This window comes from Limulus polyphemus, unplaced genomic scaffold, assembly GCF_000517525.1.
Source record: "Limulus polyphemus unplaced genomic scaffold, Limulus_polyphemus-2.1.2 Scaffold336, whole genome shotgun sequence".
NCBI classification, from domain to species: domain Eukaryota; kingdom Metazoa; phylum Arthropoda; class Merostomata; order Xiphosura; family Limulidae; genus Limulus; species Limulus polyphemus.
This window is the reverse complement of record NW_013665946.1, coordinates 144,243-149,937: the sequence shown is the minus strand read 5'-3', so window position 1 is coordinate 149,937 and position 5,695 is coordinate 144,243. Positions and strand designations below refer to the sequence as shown.

Sequence of the window (5,695 nt, the reverse complement as noted above, 5' to 3'; positions counted from 1 at the left end):
CCAGAAAAGGTGGTGTCTATTTACTTGTGACCACGCTGTGTATATATATATAGCAACCCGATAAAGTAGTGAGTGGCTTGTTGACAAAAATTCTGACCGTGCAGTTTACCAGTGAAACGATAAAAGGAACGATGTTTCAATTTGTTGAGCCCCCTGGTGGCATAGCTGTATGCCTGCGGACTTATACTGCTAGAAACCGAGTTTCGATACCCGTGGTAGGTAGAGCACAGATAGCCCTTTGTTTAGCTTTGTGCTACCTTACAAACAACAACAACATCAATTCGTTGACGTGTTTACCTTCATCTTCAGTATATGATACTCGTTTGTTTGTTGTTTGCTGTTGTTTTATTTTTGGTTCTCTTGCATTGCCAACTTTTCTTTGTTTTTAAAACACACAGAATTATCTTGTCGATTTAAAAATTATAACAAAAAAGTATGACAAGAATGGGTGAATGTTCGTGGGTCGTTATGTGCATTGAAATTTAATTGTATCAGGTATAAGTATATGATGATATTACGTTTTAGATTTGAATTATAATTTGATTCAACTAAACTACTTTTATAATCACCATATTTTAGTATTTTTTTGCCTTAAGGACAGATATATTTCGTGTGTAATTATGCTTGGTATAACATACCAAAATTATCTATGGTAAGAAGCATAATAAAACAAATAGTCCGGATATGGGTGGAGAATGTTCTGTGTGAACATTTAAGCAACTCAAGCACATAATAGCTGTTTGCCACTTGAGAACAAATATTAAGAACACTCTCCTTCGCTCATGCTTTTTTTGTGGGACTTTTTTTTTACTTGTCTGTTTGATACTGGTAATTTTTTGTATAAGATTTTTAGTTCCATCTATTAAAAATTTTCACCGTAATTAGTAAAATTTGTATTATTTTTGCTTTGTTTTTTTCCCCTACGTTTTTTCTTTTTTTATATGATTTAATTCGACACAAAATATAAGTGGTATGTTAACGTAGCAGATTGTGTACACATGGTTCTCAGGGCAGAAGTTATGGCTACATGAACTTGTTTCAGCTACACTGTTTCCATAACTACCAGTGAAGTAACAGCTAACTGGTCTAGTAGTGGATGCTTAACACTTCAGAAAAACTTGAGATGTGTTGTGACGTTATTTCAGATATCACTGTAACGTCATAATGCGTCAGGATTTCACAAATTATAAAGTATAGTCTTAGACGTAAACAAAAGGGCACTTATTAGTGTCTTGTTTACATCACGAGGGATAAATTATGTGTGTGTTTTTGCGTGCGTGCGTATTTGTTTGCTCTAGTAACTGTATTAAATTGTTAATTTTCATCCTTTCAAAGATGTTGCGTAAATTTTAATTTGATAATAGGTTGAGGCGTGTAGCAAGATCTGATAATTTCTGGTTGCCTAGTTTTGGTACTCAGCTGAGGAGCGACTGCTTTTCATAGACGAGCAATTTATATTCATTCTCACATGAAGTACGTGCAGTTGTCCACCAGTAAATAGAAAACGTAATCTAACTACATAGAGTTTAGTATAGATGAAGTGAAACTTGTAAACTGCGAAAGATGTTGTGAAGAAACGTCCTATCGTTAAGTATGTCACTAGTTGCAGCTTGGGTGTCAGTGACACAAAACAAACCAGTGCTGAAGGGAAGGAATTGTAGTAACGTTTGTTTTGTAGTAACGTTTTGTAGTAACAAAAGAAGACACCGAATAATTTTCAGAAGTCAAATTATGCATATAGACCATGTATCCATGCAATACGACCACTTAGAAAAAAAAAATGCTTTGATGTACTAGAGCGCCCTCTGAACGATGCTGTGGTAATGAAGCTGGAGTTTAGAAAATTTTATATGTTAAAAGTTAGCTTTAGTTATATAAGCTATGCAGTAAATATAAAATACGTTAAATCACACTTTGTAAAATCTGTTAAATTATTTTTCTGTTTTTCGTTTATAATATTTAGTAAAAGAAATGTATAATAATAATATATATATATATATATTTATTCAACAACATCGTACAGTTTCGTTCAGTTATCATTCTTAAAACTATTTCTTAACCAGCTCGAAGCAATATTTCTGAACTAGAGGTTATGATATATAATTAAACATAATTACTTAGTAAATCAATTGTATTATTATAACACCAGAACAATTTTCACATTGGATATAGTTTATCGACTTTTACGTGATATGTTTATACACGTGTGTTTTTGGAACACAGGAAATTCTAATAATCATAATAGATTAAAATCGATGTTTTGTCTTTTTTGGGGGTTTGTTTTATTATTCCATTAAAACAAAGCTTGATGACACGACAAGTAGGAAAATATTTTTATATCCGATGTGCAGTGACCTGCTGTTTTGGTTTCTGTGCAGTTGTATATTATGATGTTTGACTGAATTTATTTGTCATTAACTTTTTCATACTGAGTTCAAAAACATATTTACATATAATGTTAAATATAAGGTTATTCAGTGAAGTTAATACTATATGTACTTATTATTGTATATATTTCTTTCTTCTCGCTCTTTCAAATAAACTTGACATTTATTTTTCTATTTTACACACCGCGTACTTCATATCACATAAACTGCTAAAAAATTTTTGTTTACACATTCGCATACTTCATGTCAACTAAATTGTTAAAAAAATTCTAGCTTAAACACTAGCGTACTTCATGTCAAGTAAACTTTCACATTTTTTTCTAGTTTACACACTCGTGTACTTCATGTCAAGTAAACTTTCACATTTTTTTCTAGTTTACACACTCATGTACTTCATGTCAAATAAACTTTCACATTTTTTCTAGTTTACACACTCGTGTACTTCGTGTCAAGTAAACTTTTAACATTGTTTTTCTAGCTTACACACACGTATACTTCATATCAAATAAACTATTAACATTTGTTTTAGTTTACACAATCACGTACTTCATGTCAAATAAACTATTAAAAATTTTTTCTAGTTTAAACACTTGTGTACTTCATTTCAAATAAACTATTAACATTTTTTTTCTAGTTTAAACACTTGTGTACTTCATGTCAAATAAACTATTAAAATTTTTTTTCTAGTTTACACACTCGTGTACTTCATGTCAAATAAACTGTTAACATTTTTTTTCTAGTTTACACACTCGTGTACTTCATGTCAAGTAAACTTTTAACATTGTTTTTCTAGCTTACACACACGCATACTTCATATCAAATAAACTGCTAACATTTTTTAGTTTACACACTCACATACTTCATGTGAAATAAACTATTAACATTTGTTTTAGTTTACACAATCACGTACTTCGTGCCAAATAAACTATTAACATTTTTTTTCTAGTTTAAACACTCGTGTACTTCATGTCAAATAAACTGTTAACATTTGTTTTGTAGTTTACACACTCGCATACTTCATGTTAGGGTAGTGTATGAAACATCACCGTGTTTGAAACACCTCATTTTTTGTTTAACTTAATACTCAATAATATACGTGCGTTATGTATAATATGTTCAATATATATATATATTTACACAGCTGATACCTTACCCTGAAACATGGATACAGATCGAATATGAATATAACTGATACAGACTGATAGATAAACTGTTAATTGTACTATGTTATCAAGAACTTTGTTTAGCTAATATATTTTGCACTTCCAAGTTGATACGTGTCTTGTGTTTTTGCTTTTTCGTGTATAATTTAAATTGGTTATTAAATGTTTCGTAACATAAGCACTACGATGTATATTGGGTTTACATTTTAATAGCATCTGCGTGGGTGATATTTAATAGTGTTCTTGATGGTAATCATGTCAGTTTATTAGTACTGTAAAAAAAAATAATATTTACATATGACAACAACTCCCTGTCCATAGATTTTTTTTTGTTCCTTCCACCGTAGTTTTCTTCTCGTCTGACATAAACCCCTTTCTTCTTTTTTTTCATAAACAACTTAATAGTTAGGCAAACATCGTCACAATCAGCAACCGTTAGGCTTAATAAAATCCACATTGCTTATTCCCACGGTCCACAGTCTTCCACAAGCTTTTATTCTTTTCGTCATCGACTAGATGAGCGATAAAAGAAAGCAACGAAAAAAGAAAAAGAAACAAAGTATTATCAGATTTTTAAAACTGGTCCTACTATATAAGATTCATTCATTTGCTTAGACGAGTAGTTCTTAGAAATGTAATATATAGATGGGAGATTTTTGTAATTCAAAACTCCATATGTTCTTGTATTCATGCAAGCAGTCATATATCTGTTGGAGTGACATTTCGTACATAATCAATCACTAGCTGTTCATATCCCCTTCTAACATTTTGAACGTATTGTACTGTTCGTAAAATTTGATTAACAATATTTTCGGCGAAAGGAATACGTAAAATTAATTATAAACTATTTTTGAAATAAGCAAATTAAAACCTTACCAAATTCTAAATTTCTTTGTCATGTACTTTATAAAGCTATTACAGTGAGATGTTGGACAAAAAATATTTCTTCGGATGTTTAGCCGTATTGTCTACAATTTAAAATCTCAGATGTTCTCTAGTTTATGGCTTGGCATGACTTGTTTGTTAAGGCGCTGGACTCGCAGTCTAAGGGTCGCGGGTTCGAATCCCAGTCACCGAACATGCTCGCCCTTTCAGCCTTGAGGGCGTTATAATATGATGGTAAATCCCACTTCACTATTCATTGATAAAAGAGTAGCCCAAGCGTTGGCGTTGGATGGTGTTGACTAGCTACCTTCCCTCTAGTCTATCACTACTAACTTAGGACTTCGTGTAGCTTTGCGCGAAATCCAAAACGAACAAAAGAAATCTATAGTTTATAGCCTTAGAGTTTCATAAATTTTGTTTGTTTAAATCTGACAGTAGTTAGCGGAATATAAATGATATTTTATAAACCTCATTAAGCTCGTACGCAAAATGTTTGAAATGGGGTTCAAATTTGTGAGATCAAGAGCCAACACATTTTGTGCAAAGCGCAATCAGCATGCAAAGCATTTATTTTTGAAATTTATCGCCAACAAGTCACAGACACCTACTGTAAAGAATCTGGCTTACAAAACCTGACAGTAGCAATACGGCTTTGTCTATTACAAAGTGTCAACAGAAGCCATTACATGCGACAATTTCAAGCCAATAAGTGCTAATGCTTCATTATAAGAATATGAACTATATAGAAAATGATAACTACCATAAGCGGCTGCGCAATAACTATATAAGCATATTTTTTCATATCACAAAAATAGGGGGTTCGGGCCACCCACCCCCCTTGCGTACGTGCGTACTCATTTATAGAGGTATTGTTTTCTGCCATATCAGATTACAAACAACAAATGTACACTTATGGTATTAAGGATGTAGACAGTCAAACATCACTTCTTAGCATAGCGTCCATTAAATACAATGTATTTCCTACACTGTTATGCGAATTTCCTGCTATCACATCTGGTGAAATGTGTATAACAGCTCAAAGAAAATCATATTTCCTTGTAACCCGTTTTTTGTTTATTTGTGTGTGTGTTTTATAGCAAAGCAATATCGAGCTATCTGCTGTTTCCACCGAAAGGAATCTAACCCCTCATTATAGGGCCCGGCATGGCCAGGTGGTTAGGACGATCGACTCGCAATCTGCGGGTCGTGAGTTCGCATCCCCGTCCCACCAAACATGCTCGCCCTTTCAGCCGTGGGGGC

The 5,695-nt window shown here is 32.7% G+C and overlaps 1 protein-coding gene and 1 long non-coding RNA gene across 10 annotated transcripts in view; one reads left to right on the top strand and one right to left on the bottom strand.

Moving 5' to 3' along the window:
* Positions 1 to 5,695, top strand: part of LOC106457481 — a 66,129-nt gene that overhangs the window by 41,661 nt on the left and 18,773 nt on the right. The window lies entirely within an intron of this gene.
* The window catches only part of LOC111085333, a 12,575-nt gene continuing 8,867 nt past the window's right edge, over positions 1,988 to 5,695 (bottom strand). Inside the window, exon 2 of the long non-coding RNA XR_002610174.1 lies at positions 1,988 to 4,062. This is a non-coding gene — a long non-coding RNA (uncharacterized LOC111085333). The remainder of the gene's footprint in view (positions 4,063 to 5,695) is intronic.